The sequence below is a fragment of the Pongo pygmaeus genome, chromosome 2 (assembly GCF_028885625.2).
Source record: "Pongo pygmaeus isolate AG05252 chromosome 2, NHGRI_mPonPyg2-v2.0_pri, whole genome shotgun sequence".
Lineage (NCBI taxonomy): Eukaryota > Metazoa > Chordata > Mammalia > Primates > Hominidae > Pongo > Pongo pygmaeus.
This window is the reverse complement of record NC_085930.1, coordinates 47,938,044-47,956,067: the sequence shown is the minus strand read 5'-3', so window position 1 is coordinate 47,956,067 and position 18,024 is coordinate 47,938,044.

Below are 18,024 nucleotides of genomic sequence, written 5' to 3'. Positions count from 1 at the left end.
ATTCCAGCCAGTTTTCATCCATCTCTTATCAAAAGCAGATACAATTTATCTTCTCTTATTGATATTTTCCAACAAATTCATGGGACTAAATCCAAATGTATAAAATGAGCTATATACCTGTCCCTCACCATTTGCTAACCAAGGGAAAAAAGGATATGCATGTTAGATAGCCCAGGACACATGCTTATCCCTAATATCACCACCTCTCGTAGGGTGGGAAAGGCAGTAGGGTCAGCCCCTCCACAGGGACTAAGTGGAAAATAATTGGCTACTACATTGTCATAATAATACCTACTTTATATGATTGTCAGGATTAAATAAGATAATGTATTTGAAGTACTTTAGTACAATGCCTGGCTTATAAGGAGTGGGGAAAGTGGTAACTGCTATAATCATAACAACATCAATATCATTACACCCTTTCTATCTATGTAGGGCATAGTCATCTGCAGACCTTCTAATCTAATGTAACAGATTCCCAACTGACCTATTTCAAGAAGCCTCTCTGATAATTCCTCAGATTACATTGAAAATATCTTTCAGAAATTCTTATCTGAGTATGCCACTCCTCTGCTATTTATAAAACTCTTTATAAAATAGAGTTAAAATCTTGAGCACAGAAAGTTCTCTCTGCTGACTGGTAAAAGTCTACCTTTCTAAGTTCTTCTTCCACCACTTACCTAGTTCGATGGTCTCTACACTTTAGGTCCACTGCACCTCTTATCCCTGAAGACATCACATACTGTCATCCATGCATCCATTTATTCCTGTCCTCTGCAATGTGCTCCTACTGTTTTCTCAAACTGGGATATGTTTCCCCAGACTCTAGTGCAGAAAGTCTTTGGGGCCAACTCAGTTACTACCTAGATCCCAGTCAGGCTTAATCACATTTGCCTGTCTGCTTCCACACCATTGTTACTGCTCTTAACAGCACTTCTCACACAACCCTGTAGACAGTTACTTGTGCAAGTGGCTATTTCCATGCACTACTCAGGACTGTCCACGCAGATGATAGAAACATTATTTGAACTTGCTTGGGGAAAAGTATACAGATTACATTTAAAAGATCCTGAATCACTCAGGTAATGCATAGAATATATCCAGGTAGCTCTCTTCCATGGTTTATCAAAGCAGATAAAATTATCATTTTTTAAATAACTAAACTCCAAAAGAGCAGAGAGAAACCCAGATTTCTGGAAAAAAATCACAACCACGGCAAAAACACCACCAGAATTTCATTTCAAAGACAAACCCACATTGGTTTCTCTCTTTGAGTGGGATTTTCTTTTCTCTCTGAGGCATATCAAGGTGTAATTTACATATAGGAAAATAGATCCTTTCTCATGTACCAATCTATGAGTTATGGCAATCACATATAGTCATGTAACCATCATAAACAAGATATAAAAATAATAAACACATATAGTCATGTAACCATCATAAACAAGATACAAAATAATTCTATCACCCTTCAAAACTCCCATGCCCCTTTATAGCAAAACTCTACCTGCAGCTCCAGGTCCTGGCAACCACTAAACTGCTTTCTGTCCCCATAGTTTTATCTTTTTCAGAATGTCATACGCAGTCACACAGTATGCATCCTGTTCAGTCTGACGTCTTTCACTGAGCATAATACACTTGAGATTTATTCACTCTATTCCATGCATCCAGAATTTGTTGTTTTTGCCTTACTCCACTAATCAGGATCTCTTGTATAATGTTGAATGGGAGTGATGCAAGTGGACATCATTGCTTTTGTCCCAATCCCAGGAGAAGAGTATTCATTATTCATTATTAAGTATGATATTAGCTATTATGTTTTTCATAAATGACTTTTATCAGGTTGATGAAATCTCACTGTATTCATAGTTCACTGAGAATTTTTGCTAATGTTGCTATTGTTTTAAACCATGAATGAAAATTGAATTTTGTAAAATGCTTTTTTAAAATCCATTGTGAAAATTATATGATTTTTCTCCATTAGTCTGCTGATTTGATGAATTACACTGATTGATTTTTAAACTTTACAACAGTTTTGCATTTCCAGGATAAACCCCACCTGGTCATAACATATTATCCTTTTTACATATTGTTGGATTCTATTTTCTAATATTTTCTTGATTATTTGAACATCTGTTCATGAGGGATACTGACTTTTGGTTTTATTTATTTGTCATATTTTTGTCTAGTGTTGTTATCAAGTTAAAATAAGTTAAGTGTTCTCTCTTCTATTTTCTGGAAGAGTTTGTGTAGACTTGCTATTTCTTTCCTAAATGCTTAATAGAAAGGTTTTTAACTAAAAATTATGTTTCTCTAATAGGTACAGGACTATTAAGGTTACCTATTTATTTTTGTGTTAGCTTCAATAGTTTTTATCATTCAAGGAGCTTACCCATATCATCTAAATTATCAAATATGTGGGCATATATAGAGTTTTTGTAATAATCTCTTATCCTTTTAATGTCTATACAATTAATAGTGATATTCCTTCTTCAGTTCTGATATTCGTAATTTTGTGTTTTCTTTTTTTGCCCCTTACTCAGTCTGGGAAGAGGTTTATCAATTTTATTGATCTTAAGAAATAATCTATTTTTGGTTTCATTGATTTTCTCTATTTTTCTCTGGTTTTTAATTTTTTGATTTTCACTTTTATCTTTATTTTTTTCTTTTCTTTGTTTACTTTGAGACTTAATTTAACCCTCTTTTACTAGATTCTTAACATCTAGATCATGGATTTCAGATCTTTCTTCTTTCCTAATGTAAGTGTTTAATTCTATAAATTACACATATACTACTTCTTTAGATGCATCCCACATGTTTGATACATTGGGTTCTTGTTTTCATTCAACTTAAAATATTTCTTAAGCTGAGCACAGTGCCACATGCCTGTAGTCCCAGCTACTCAGTAGGCTGAAGCGGGGTCACTTGAGCCTAGGAGTTCAAGACCAGCCTGGGCAACCTGAGAAGATGCCATTTCTTTAAAAAAAAAAAAAAAAAAAAAATTATATCTACGTACATATATATTTTTCTCTCTAATTGCCTTTGTGACTTCCTCTTTAACCTATGGATTATTTAGAAATGTATTGTTTACCTTCCAAAATATGTGTTGATTCTCTACATATCTTTCTGTTATGGATTTTTTTTTTTTTTTTTTTTTTTGCTTAATTCCATTATGGTCAGAGAATATACTCTGTATGATTTCAAATCTTTAAATTTTTTATAGCCAAGAATATGATATACCTTTATGAATGTTCCATGTGTATTTAAACAGTATATATATTCTTCTGTTGTTGAGTGAAGTATTCTATTAACGTCAATTCATTTAAGTTGGTTGATAGTGTTGTTCATGTCTTTTATATCTTTACTAATTTTATATCTCTTTGCTATCTCAATTACTGACAGAGTATTGAGTTCTCCAGCTATGATTGTGGATTTATATATTTCTGCTTCTAGTTCTATCGATTTTGCTTCATGTAATTTGAAACTCTGTTGTTTAGAGTTTCAGGCATATATATATTTGGAATTGTTCTGACTTCCTTCAAGGCCTCCTCACTCACAGAGATCATGAGCAATGCCAGATCCTGACTTTCACATTTTGGCTTCTATCAACAGATTGACTGTCTTTCCCAGGGAAATTTAAAAACTGATTCAAACTGACCATTTATGTTTTTACTCAACCCTGGAGCAATATTGTGACAAGGTATTAGTTTGGTGCAAAAGTAATTGTGGTTTTTGCCAATAGTAAAGTCTATAAGAACACAGCATCTACTCCATAAATGGCACCGTTGGAATGAAGGAAGGAGCAGTTCACAGGGTAGGGATACTGGGAAGATAGTACCATAGTTTTCCACCATACTCTCTGTTTAATTATAACATGCTGAAATCATTGCAGCTATCATGTTAGTCATGTTTATCCTAAAAATAATCTAGCAAAATATTCAACATAGAAAGGTTGGCTGATTGCTTACAGCCAACTTCTCTCTTTGCCCAACCCTGTTTCTTCTCTCCCTCCTCCGATAGATGTTAATCCTGAGAGTGTTTTATTCTGTGTAGTGTATACTTCCTGCACATTAATTTCCATCTCAGAGTCTGCTTCCCAGTAACCTGACTTGCAACTCAATCTCTTTCAAGAACCTAATAAAAGATATGGCTAGAAAAAATTACCACATAAACATTCAATTTTATAAAAATTTAGGACATCCACAACACCCTTTTTCTCACGATGGATCATAAGAGGACAGTTTAGCTATTTCATTTTGTAAATAAAAAAAGTTATTCCCAGAGATACTTGTAATTTGCCTGACGTCATATAATGACTCAATAGAACAACTAAGACTACATCCTATTCTCTAGTCACATACATTTTTCACCATCTTGAGAAGTTTGGGGCATTTAACTGTTTCTAAATTTTTAATTATTCGAATTAACCTAATAATTGTGGAAAATACATCATGTTCCAGGTATCATGCTTAATGTCTATCCTCTGTTATTTCATTAAGTTTCAGAGGAAACTTTTGAAGCTGACACAATAATGTCATTTTGTAAATGGCAAAACTGAGGCTTACAGGTGTAACTTTTCAGAGATAGCATAAAAGCCAAGATTTGGATTCAGTAGTCTTTATAGAACTGGTTCTCCTAATAGAATACTGTACATACACATTGGAAGTGTTTTGGGGTATAATACATTTTATTGATTTTGCCATATATTACAGATCTATACAACAGGAATCTTGCACAAAATCTGAAAATCTGAACTCATTTCAAATGATTGGTTCATTAGCTCAGCAAACAACACTTATCAAGTGCTTACTATGTACCAGGAGCTTCAACAATGACCAAAAAAGGCATGGTCTCTGACTGTAAGAAATTTATAGTGGCCGGGTGCAGTGGCTCACACCTGTAATCCCAGCACTTTGGGAGGCTGAGGCGGGCTGATCACGAGGTCAGGAGATCGAGACCATCCTGGCTAACACAGTGAAAACCCATCTCTGCTAAAAAATACAAAAAAATTAGCCAGGCATGGTGGCGGGCACCTGTAGTCCCAGCTACTCGGGAGGCTGAGGCAGGAGAATGGTGTGAACCCGGGAGGTGGAGCTTGCAGTGAGCTGAGATCATGCCACTGCACTCCAGCCTGGGCGACAGAGCGAGACTTCGTCTCAAAAAAAAAAAAGAAAAAAAGAAATTTATAGTCTGATAGTCTGGCAGGGATACAGACATTAAATTATTATAAGTGTAATTTAGTTTAATTCATGCCAAGTTTCATTTTTGTATCACATTATGATAAAGTATACAGTGTTTTAAAGGCATTTAATAGGGGGACCTAAAATAGAATCAGGAGGTTAGAGAAGACTTTCCTTAGGGAACAGCATTCAGTCTGAGAATTAGAGATGAGTTCAGTGGATTGAGGTAGGATAACACATTCAATAGATAAAATAGGAATAAGAGAGATAGGTCTATTTTTTAATGAAGAATAACCACATACCTGGGTTCTTAGTAGTTTTGACTACCCTTGCCTCCATCTATTCTGTTTTGAGTATGTTTTATTTTGTTTGTACTGTTTTTACCATGTTTGCTCTCTCTTCTTTAGTTCTGTAATTATTCTCTTTGATGAATGAAAATGAAGTATTATTAGTAGTTCTCATTTTCTTTCTGGTATAAGCAGTATTAGTAGTTCTCATTTTCTTTCTGGTATAAGCATGCAGGCAAATGAATGCTAAAAGGTAGAAAGTTGACATTTCTTTACTTTATGAACTTTTTGGCTATGCCCCACTGTGTGTTTTGAGCCAGTGTGTGGCATGGCAGCTGTGTTGTGGCCTCAGAAGACAGTGAAATGATGTCATCAGAGGTCTCCTAGAGAGCTGCTCTCCTAGCATCATGTGTTTTGAGGAAATGTTTCAGTGTTTTGAGGAAAACACTGAAAGCAGTCTATATAGTACTTCACCATCTAACTCTCCCTTCAGTGCCTCACCCACCCCAACACACGCAGCTATAAAGTACCTCTCACTCAGCCTCTTCATTCATTTACGTACTTATTACTTTCCATGGTCCTTATTTGGAAAGGCAAATCCTTTTAGGAGTCATTACAAATAAAACCCCCAAATCAGGCTGAATTATTTAATCACATTTTCTGTTTTCCTTATGACCCAGAAGAAAAGGTGTCAGCAACTTGCCCACACATTTGAAATGCTGTGAATCCCTGGCATTGCTCAAGTCTCAGAATCCAGTTGCTATGATCTGCACGTTGCTATGATCTGCACATTTGTGACTCCCAAAATTCATAAGTTAAAACCTAACTCCTAAGTTGATGATATTAGGAGGTGGGACCATTGGGAGGTGATTAGGACATGAGGGCAGAGCCCTCAATGAATAGGATTAGTGCCCTTATAACAGAGGTCCCAGAGAGCCAGCTAGTTCCTTCCACCCTTTGAGGATATGTAGAAGGTGCCATCCATGAACCAGCACGGGGACCCTCACCTGAGTCAGCAGATGCCCTGATCTGAACTTCTCAGCCTCAGAACTGTGAGGAATAAATTTCTGTTGTGTATAAGCCACCCAGTATATGGTATTTTGTTATAGCTGCCAGAGCAGACTGAGACGCCCATTTTCCCCCTCTGTGCCTTCTTTCTATCTTTGGTGCTTTGCAGTGTCACTCAGAAAGTTGCAGAACAGTGTTGAAACTATTGATAGAGGCATTCTCTGCTCTCCTGGAAGATAGCCAGGCATTCCCACAGTCAGCCAAGTGACCTTCAGATATGAGAAGGACAGCCACTCTTGGAGCCATCCCTCCACTCTAGGAGCACTCTATGTGCTCACCCCTTGGCCCACCTAATAAGGGCCATTTGCATGATCCTGTGGTCTAAGTTTAATACATGACCTGAGAAGCTAGGAAAAGAAAAGACATTGACAAGAATTAGGGAGAAAAATAATCCTGCTGGGATCTTATGATTTCCATAATCTTTATTTTCTTCGGCTGCAAAATAAGATAATTGGACAACATAGCCAAAAAGATCTCTTCCAGCTAGGGTGACCAACTTGTTCCAGTTTGCCTAAGATAGCCTTGATTTTAAAACTGAAAATGTCACATCCTGGAGACCTTCTCAGTCCCTAGCAACCCAGGATAGTTGGTTATCCAATTTTCCTCTCCAGTCCATGAGGAAGTTCTAACTCATCATTTGATTGATACACACATATTTAGATTCATTTTTTGGTTTTAAAAGTAATAAGTTTCTACTTCATCATGCTTAATTTCAGCAGAAATGCAAATAATTCTGTCTTATCTCTCACATGGGCTTTAGACTTTATATATTCCACAATGTTGGTTAATGCAGGCAAATGAATGCTAAAAGGTAGAAAGTTGACATTTCTTTACTTTGTGAACTTTTTGGCTATGCCCCACTGTGCGTTTTGAGCCTGTGTGTGGCATGGCAGCTGTGTTGTGGCCTCAGAGGACAGTAACATGATGTCATCAGAGGTCTCCTAGAGAGCTGCTCTCCCAGCATCATGTACCTGACAGAGAAAAACACTGCACAAGGTCTAAAACAAAGGGTCACAGTATCTGTAAATGCTACACAAATTTTCACCTGCTATTTGCTATTCATATTAATGTAATTATTTCTTTGATTATTCCAAATTATTTCATTTTACAGTTTCTGCTTAGAAAGAAAGCAATGACTTCATCTTTCGCTACTATTCTGAAATCAGTCATAGTGACTACAATCCCTTGTTTTCTTCACAAAAGAAAGAAATCAGATGACCTTTGCTCTGACCTTTGACTTGATATTTACGAAAGCTAATTACAGGGTGGGTCAACTTCCTTTATCATTCAGAGACATTTGGTAAAGCTCTACTCTTCAATTTTTTTTTAAGTCACTTAGAGGGCAATTTAGGGCTGTATACAGTATGAATAAACCTAGAAAGAAATAGTTAATTTGGAATTTTGGCCATCAACATTGATTTTCTCAAAACCAATCAAGTATAACATGGAAGCTGTATAAGTCAGCAATTAAAATCAGTGTTTCACTAACAAAATGAAATCGGTTATCTGCTGGTCTGGTGGTTAGAGGTCATAGACATAGAGATACACAGTCTGAGACCTTCAGCATTAAACCTCTCTCAGTTTTCACCACCACTCCCTCTACTTCTGCATCAGCAAGAAAAGGACTGCAGCAACTGTGTAGTACTTAAACTGTAAAGGTTACTTGGCTAATAAAGAGATGAATGCCCCCAAGATAGAGCACAATCATACATCCCTGTAGTGCATGTAACTTATTTACCTTTCATATAATTGTTATGCTTATAAATAGAAGCTTAAGAAGGATAAACATTCAGAAGAGAAAAAAAGCATTAGGTAGTCAAAACAATGATGCAACCACCCAGCATTGCGCTTTCTCCCCAAGCTTCCATTGGCAATCTTTTTCTCAGGCTAAGAGTAAAGGTCTGATTCCTTTTGTTCATTTCAGCCACCGCCCTTTAGCAATCTGAGTCTGAGCAAGACTGCCACGCCCAATCAAGGGACAAAGGCAGAAATAAGGGAAACTCTGGGCACAGAGACAGCTTGACTTCATTTATACCTGTGCAATATGTTGGGCTCAGTGAAGTGAAGGTACAAATCAGTTGCTATCTCTATAAACAAACAATTAAAACAAGAGGCTTAAAATTTATATCTATGTTCTGAAACGCTATCTGGTAAAAGTATTCTTTTCCTAGAAAGAAAGAGATGTGGCCAAAGTGGTCTCTGATTTTCAGAAAAAGGGTGAATGCTGCCCCCTTTTGACTGAGCGCAATATATACCGTGTATCCATAAACCTGAAACATAAAGCAATGCACAGTGAGAATAAAGATCCTATTTCTGTAATGAGAAATCTGATTAAATATTGGAAGCTAGAAAGTATAAAGGGGCTCAAAGTTTATCTAGTACAAGTCTCAAGGGGCCTTTTCTAGCCTCTTGGAAGATTGGTCATCCTTCATCCAGGCTTCTATATCATTTTAGTTGTGTCTCTTTTGTAGATTCTCAATTCTGTCTGGAGTGATCATATGAGTTTACTGCACTATTTCTCCCACAAGTGATAGACTTCTTGAAAGACTGAGCTACATCTTTTTATTTTGCCTATGTAACTCTCACAGTGCCTACAAAGACTTGTGCATAGTGGGTTCTCATAAATAAATGTTTATTAAATACAAATATCTAGATGAGATCATGATAGTCTGTAGCTGTGAGTAGTTCTCTCTTTAAAAAGCTAATGAGTCTATCTGGGATTTAAAGTTGACATTCACACAAATGGTGCCATACTTTAACCCAAGAAGTGCAAACTTTTATGCACACATCCCTGGCTTATTTATAAATTATATGCATCTATTACTGAACTGTTATATTTTAAAGTTAAAACATAAAAATTAAACAAGAGGAAAAAAACTTAAGTCACACTATGTAAAGACATAACATTGAGTGAAAGAAACTAGGCACAAAAGAGAACAAACATACTGTATGATTCCATTGACATAGCACTCAAAAACAAGCAAAACTAATGCATAGGCATACCTCAGAAATATTGTGGGTTTAATTCCAGATCACCATAATAAATAAAATATTGCAATAAGATGAATATCACAATAAAGCAATCACATGAATTTTTTTGTTTCCCAGTGCATATAAAAGTCATGTTTACACTGCCGGGCATGGTGGCTCACTCCCGTATTCCCAGAATTTTGGGAGGCCAAGGTGAGCAGATTGCTTGAGCCCAGGAATTGAAGACCAGACTGAGCAATATAACAAAACCCTGTCTCTACAAAAAATACAAAAATTAGCCAGGCATGGTGGTGTGCACTTGTGGTCCTGGCTACTCTGGAGGCTAAGGTGGGAGGATGGCATGAGCCTAGGAGGCAAAGGTTGCTGTGAGCGAAGATCATGCCACCACACTCTAGGCTGGGCAGCAGAGTGAGACCCCATCTCAAAAAAAAAAGTTTAATTTACACTATACTACAGCCTATTAAGTGTGTAATGGAATTACATCTAAAAACCTTAACTAAAAAATGCTAGTGATCATCTGAGTTGTAATCCTTTTGCTGGTGGGGGATCTTGTCCTGATGCTAATGGCTGCTGACTGATCAGGGTGGTGGTTGTTGAGGGCTGGGGTGGCTGTGGTAATTTCTTAAAATAAGACAACAGTGATGGGAGTGTAAATTAGTTCAAACATTGTAGAAGACAGTGTGGTGATTCCTCAAGGATCTAGAACTAGAAATACCATTTGACCCAGCAATCCCATTACTGGATATACCCAAAAGATTATAAATTATGCTACTATAAAGACACATGCACAGGTATGTTTATTGCAGCACTACTCACAACAGCAAAGACTCGGAACCAACCCAAATGTCCATTAATGATGGACTGGATTAAGAAAATATGGCACATACACAACATGGAATACTATGCAGCCATAAAAAAGGATGAACTCATGTCTTTGCAGGGACATGGATGAAGCTGGAAACCATGATTCTCAGCAAACTATCACAAGGACAGAAAACCAAACACCCCATGTTTTCACTCATAAGTGGGAATTGATCAATGAGAACACATGGACACAGGGAGGGGAACATCACACACCAGGGCCTGTCAGGGGGTGGGGAGCTGGGGGAGGGATAGCATTAGGAGAAATACCTAATGTAAATGACAAGTTGATGGGTGCAGCAAACCAACATGGCACATGTATACCTGTGTAACAAACCTGCATGTTGTGCACATGTACTGTAGAACTTAGAGTAAAATAATAAAAAAAAGACAACAATGACATTTGCCACATTGATTAATTCTTCCTTTTACAAAAGATTTCTCTGCACCATGAGATAAGGTTTGATAGCATTTTACCCACAGTAGAACTTCTTTGAAAATTGGAGTTAATCCTTTAAAACCCTACCACTTCCTGATTAACTAAGTTGACGTAATATTCTAAGTCTTCTGTTGTCATTTCAACAATGTTCACAGCATCATCACCAGGAGTAGATTTTATCTGAAGAAACCACTTTCTCTGCTCATCCATAAGAAGCAACTGCTCATACATTCAAGTTTGATCATGAGATTGCAGCAAATCTGGCTGAAATATCTTCAGATTCTACTTTTAATTCCATTTCTCTTGCTGTTTCTGCCACATCTGCAGCTACTTCCTCCACTGAAGTCTTGAACTCCTCAAAGTCATCCATGAGGACAGGAATCAACTTCTTCCAAACTCCTGTTAACGTTGATGTTTTGACCTCTTCCCATGAATCATGAAGGTTCTTAATGACATCTAGAATGGTAAATCCTTTCCAGAAGGTTTTCAATGTAATTCATCCAGATCCATCAGTGGAATCACTATCTGTGGTAGTGATATCCTTAAAACCGTATTTCTCAGATAATAAGACTTGAAAGTCAAAATCACTACTTTATCCATGGGCTGCAGAAAGCATGCTGTTTTAGCCAGCATTAAAAGAACATTAATCTCCTTCTACATCTCCATCAGGGCTCTTGGGTCTGAGTTAGGTGCATTGTTAATGAGCAGAAATATTTTAAAAGAATGTTTTTTCCTGAACAGTAGGTTTCAATGGTATGCTTAAAATACTCAGTAAACCATGCTATAAACAGACGTGCCATCATCCAGGCTTTGTTGTTTCATTTGTAGAGCACAGACTTAGTAGTTCTGGCATAATTATTAAGGGTCTTAGGATTTTCAGCACAATGAATGAACACTGACTTCAACTTAAAGTCATCAGTTGCATTAGCCTCTAACCAGAGAGTCAGCCTCTTCTTTGAAGCTTTGAAGCCAGGCATTAATTTCTCCTCTCTAGTTATGAAATCCTAGATGGCTCTTCCACTATAAGTCTGTTTCATCTACATTGAAAATCTGTTGTTTAGTGTAGCCACCATCATCAATTAGCTTAGCTAGATATTCTGGGTAACATGCTGTAGCTTCTTCATCAGCACTTTCTGCTTCACCTTGTACTTTTACGTTATGGGGACAGTTTCTTTCCTTAAACTTCATGAACCAACTCCCGCTAGTTTCAAACTTTTTTCTGCAGCTTCTTCACCTCTCTCGACCTTCACGGAATTGAATCCAGGGCCTTGCTCTAGATTATGCTTTGGCTTACAGGAATGGTATGGCTGGTTTGATCTTTGATACAGACCACTCAAACTTTCTCCATATCAGCATTAAGGCTGTTTCACTCCTTTTTTTTTTTTTTTTTTTTTATTTAATCATTTGTGTGTTCACTGGTATAGCACTTTTAATTCCTTCAAATAATTTTCTTTGCACATCTTTGCTAACTGTTTGGCTCAAGAAGCCTACCTTTGGGCCTCTCTCAGCTTTCAGCATGACTCTCTCACTAAGTCTAATCATTTCTAGGATTTGATTTCAAATCAGAGTTGTATAACTCTTCCTTCCTTTTTTTTTTTTTTTTTTTTGGTTCGACACTTAGAGGCCATTGTAGACATTGTAGGGTTATTATTGATCTAATTTCAACATTGTTGTGTATCAGGGAACAGGAAGTCTTGAAGAGAGGGAGAGAGACAGGAATGACCTGTTGGTGGAGCAGTCAGAACACACTCAACACTTATTAATTAAGCTTGCCGTCTGATATGGACATGATTTGTGGTGCCTCAAAACAATTACAATAGTGTTAGCTTGGTGCAAAAGTAATTGGGTTCTTTGTCATTAAAAGTAATGGTGAAACCGCAATTACTTTTGCTCTAACCTAATAACATCAAAGATCACTGATCACAGATCACCATAATAGATATAATAACTGAAAAGTTAGAAATATTGCCAGAATTACCAAAGTGTGACATACAGACACAAAGTGAGCACAGCACATATTGTTAGAAAAATGGTGCCAATAGACTTGCTCTATGTAGGGTTGCCACAAACCTTCAATTTGTAAAAAACGCATTACCTGTGATGTGTGATAAAGTGAAGTGTGATAAAACAAGGTGTGCCTGTGTGGAGTTAGGAGTCAGGATAGTGATTAACTTTGAGAATATTGATTAAAAAGAAGAACAAGCATGACTTCTATAATGCTACTAAGGTTTTATTTCTTGATCTTGATGTTGGCTGCACAGGTATGCCCAGTTTGTGAAAACTTATTAAGCTATATACTTATATGCATTTGTCTGTATATATTATACTTCTTTAAAAATGTGGGCCAGGCGCAGTGGCTCACACCTGTAATCCTAGCACTTACGAAGGCCGAGACAGGCGGATCACCTGAAGTCAGGAGTCTGAGACCAATCTGAGACCAATCTGGCCAACATGGTGAAACCCCACCTCTACTAAAAATAGAAAAATTAGCCAGGCATGGTGACGCGTGCCTGTAGTCCCAGCTACTCGAGAGGCTGAGGCACGAGGATCGCTTGAACCCAGGAGGCGGAGGTTGCAGTGAGCCGAGATGGCACCACTGCCCTCCAACCTGGGTGACAGACCAAGTCTCTGTTTAAAAAAAAAAAAAAAAAATTACACAATATTTTTTTCAGTGTAGGGGACAGAGAACAGGCAACCTAGAAGACTGAATTACGTGTTTCCTGGGGTGCATACTTCCCATTTTAGATACCTCTGCTTTAATTAACAAAGCTAACCAAACTCTTTCAGCTTCTGGTCAGACAGGAAGACACCTTCAATATGTGAAAATGTTCTAGCAGGAATGCCTTACATCAGTTCCCAGTTGCTATAGCAACTACAGGGCTCCTATTCTCCTTGAAAAGAAGTATGTTCCTCTTTCTGCCCCTCTCAGGTCCCTAATACATTAATGCTCACTTTGGAAAGTGATTTCATGCATGTGAACCTAACTTCTGGGATAAAAGAGAGCACTTTCACAATGATGAACTTAATGTTTGCCTCCCTCAGCCTCAGATTTCTTATCTGTAAAATGGCCTTGTAAAGTCTTGTGAGGAAGATTTGCCACATTAAAATTTAATAAAGACAGGGTCTGACAACTGTTGATCTTTAAGAAATTTCAATTCTTAGAGAAAATGTCCTGCTCTCAGAGTCAGAAGATCCATATTTTAGACCTGATTCAGTCAGTCACTATGGTGAAAACTTAAGAATGTCACTAAATCTTTTTGCATCTTCATTACCGCAACTGTAAAATGACCAGGTGGCCTTCAAGTTACAAAGGTATGCACTTAGATGTAAATAAAGACAAAAAGAACAATACAAAACTCTGCCAGCTGGTGAGTAGAGTTTCAATTTGTCCCAGCTGCATGATTAGAATTTTATGACTTGCTGGACACTTGCTTCCTTGGCTTTTCACTTTATTACAACAATTTCCTGTAATAGTATAATTTCCTGTTTTGTTCCTTGCCTTCCTTTTACCTTGCTTTACCACATTGTGTTGTGGGACCATGAAGTTTTTAAAAAAAAGGACTCTAAGGAGACCCTAAGTCCTTTGTGGCCTGTTAGCTCTGCTAACAGGACACATCCTCTGACACACTGAATGAAAATTATGGCAGTAAGAGCAAACAAAAATGGGTTGGTCTGTGTTGAAAGGCGCAGCATGGAGAGTATGTATTAGAAGGAAGGACGTCAGTTATTACATTTGCAGAAGCAAAGTAGAACAATACAAACCAATTGCTATTAAAAATGAACTGGAGATGATGCTATTTAAGAAAAATCTGGAATAGTTTAAGCAGAAAAAAGCTAGTCAGAACAACAGGAGATTAGGCCTTAAGTATAAATCTGCCTTTAGAGAATAATTAAGACTTCAAAGCAAGGAGGAACACTGTTAGAGATAGATGGGCACAACTCCAGAAAATATATTGATGCCTATACTTATTTAGTAATAATGCCTATATGAAAAGACATACATAAAAGGTGTTGGAAGATATGTAAAGATTCTACGCACTTTTCAAGACTCTGGGATGATTGAATAGAACTAAAGAAACAAAAGACTATGAAATTGTTTATATGCAGCGTTTCATACTTATCTCATTAATATTATTGAGACAAGAGCTGAGTAGAACTAAGATTAGACTATGTTATAGACAGAGTGATGGATGAATATAATTGCAAAGAAGAAATATGAGACAGAGAAGAAAATGGGAAATTAGAGTTAGCTTTCAAAGACAATAAAAGTAATAAAGAGAAGCAGCCCAAGATAAGTGTCCTTGTAGAGAAGAATAGGTAACAAAAACGCTGTTATCTTCATCTGGGAAGGCTGAAAGGCCAATGCGAATGTTAGAACTGTCCACAGGAAAAATCAGGGGTGGGATGAGCTGGCCTAATTCACAGTCTGAGAGTGGTTGTTTTAAGCTTACTTTGGATAATCCACCATATGAATACTACCCAATTCAGGTGCAGAAGTTGCTTTAACAAATGATAAAGATGGTTTTCAGAGAAATTAACTTTGTCATGTAAAGCAAGGATTTTGGGGCTGGTGAGAAAAGCTTATGAACTCCTAAAGCTGTATATTCCACCAAAGTACACATGTGAGACACTGGTCAGTTTCTGAATATCCTGAATGCAATTAGAACTATTAGATGAAATAGTTCCTAGATGCGCGCTTCTCAAACTGTACTGGAAATATGAATCACCTTGGGGTTTTTTTAAATGCAGATTCTGATTTACTAGGTCTAAAAGCCTGAGATTCTGCATTTGTAAGAAGCTCTTACATTACCCAGGTAATGCCTATATCTGGATGATGATAGACTTTTTGTATGAAAGTAAACATGCACATTTTAAAAGGGAAAAGAAACATGAACAGCATGAGACATATACCAAATCATCATTAATTTTAGTTAGAGATTGAATTGTTCATTTAATAATAAAAAGATAACTAAATATAATTCCAGACCTCCAGAAGTTCACTATCTACTTGAAGACACATTACACTGTAGCTGTCCACATGACTGAGCACTACAATAGAAGTATGATTATGGTGCTTTGGAGCACAGAGACAGGGTGAGCCAGCAATAGAGGGGAAGAAAAAAGAAATAGCACAGAGGCCAGACAAGTAGTTTAGTATTGCTTAAGTGCAGAATTTATTCAGAAGAGGCAAGAAGATGAGGATGGATAGGTAGATAGAGGTCACTAAAGTTCTGGTTCTCTATCCTAGAGGCATTTGAACATTATCTTATCAGCAATGTTAAGCCATTGAAGTGAACAAAGATGAAATAATTGGATTTGTGTGTATAAACAGCCATTCTTACCTATGGTGTAGGGTATGAGTTATGAGTGTGATTGGGCCCAGAGATGGGTAAAGTATTTTAGTAGTCCCATCAAAAAATAAGAAGGCTTGAAGTAAATCAGTGGCCATCAAAATAAAGAGGGAGGTGAGACTAAGGAATATGTGTTTAAGCCAGCTGCTGCAGTATAAACTAAGGTTCCAAATGAAGTACTCCACAAAGAAACCTTCAAATAAAGAAAGGAGATTGTTTCCATGCTTATTTTCCAGAAACCAAGTTAACAGAAGTTCATATATTTTAACTTATGTCTATAATATAATGATCTGTTTTGAGCAAGAGGGTGATAATAACAGAAAAATACGTAAAATGAACTAGAATTTTAACATAAAACAGCTAGAAATATCACATGCTGTCTTGGCATCCGAAATGAAGGGATGGAAAGAAGCCTCCATTTTCTCTGCAGTCTAAACCAAAAAAAGCTTTGTCCTAAATATGCAAAGAAGGTGAAAGCCTACTTAAGCACTAACTATGGCACTTGGAGAAATAGTGAAAGCCTGAATTAACCACCAAACAATGAACAATTTGGAGATGGATTTAGAAAAAAGTATTACTACATAACAGATGCTGCCCCAGGCTCCATTGATCTGAAATGATATTTTAAAAAAAAACTTAAGGTCATGGCAGCAACCAAAAACTGTTTTCTGTATCAGGCCCTTATTAACATTATCCCATGGAAGAGGCTCTTTTCAATTCTCCCCGAGAGAGGCTCAAAAGTAGCTTCTGAACAACTAACATCATTAAATTTACCATTTTTGGATATGGGCCACACAGCTTCATGTCCTGGCCTCTCCTGTTACTGGCTGCTTACCTCTCTGTTAATACTGTCTCCCTCGGCATTAACTTGCAGTTACATTCATCCCTCCACTGGCATCCCACCTACTCTCCCAGAAGTCAACCCTTCTTCCAATCGCTTTTAGACATTGCTGTTCTCCCTGCCATTCCTTTGAGACCCCAGAACACACCTACTAGCCTCAACTGGGTAAAAGGTGGGTGGATTCCCTGCCTTCTAGCACATGTGGGCCTTTCCAAACTCTTTTCTGCCACAGGGCTTTGCTCCCACTTGCATAGTCTTCATTTGCTTCCAATCCCGACTCCCACAGAAGATTTGCTTCTACTCTTATCTATGTTTTCCTGCCCTCTATTGCCAGATTCAGTTTCAACTCCTACCTTTGGACCTTACCTGCATAGCAAAATCCCATTCCAAACTCCTCTTGTTAGAACTGATAGTGCTACTTTTGACTGAGAAAAGACTCAGTACTCAACGGAAAATATTTAAATGTATTGGAAAAGATAAATGCTATATATAAGAAATGAGTAATGTCAGGCTAAGTTTGCTGGGTATTGTACTTTAAATGCAAGCTGTATAAGCCATATGGCTACTAGAAGAAGCCCTAGTCCTAAGTACCTTACTCATTAAGAAGGAGGAACTACTTTATCAAAAGGCAATGATGGTGGAACATGGTGGCTCACTCCTGTAATCACAGCACATTGGGAGGCCAAGGCAAAAGGACTGCTTGGTCCCAGGAGTTTGAGACCAACCTGGACAACATAGTGAGACCTTGTCTGTACAAAAAATAAAAAATTAGCAGGGCATGATGGTGCATGCATGCCTGTAGTCCCAGCTACTTGGGATGCCGAGAATGGGAAGATTGCTTGAAACCAAGAGATGGAGGCAGCAGTGAGGTGTGATCGCACCACTGCTCTATGGTCTGGGTGACAGAATGAAACCTTGTCTCATTAAAAAAAAAAAAAAAAAAAAAAGTAAATGACTTTTTAACTGAAAGTACAAAGTACATCTTTTCTTTCTGCCTTGGCTTTTG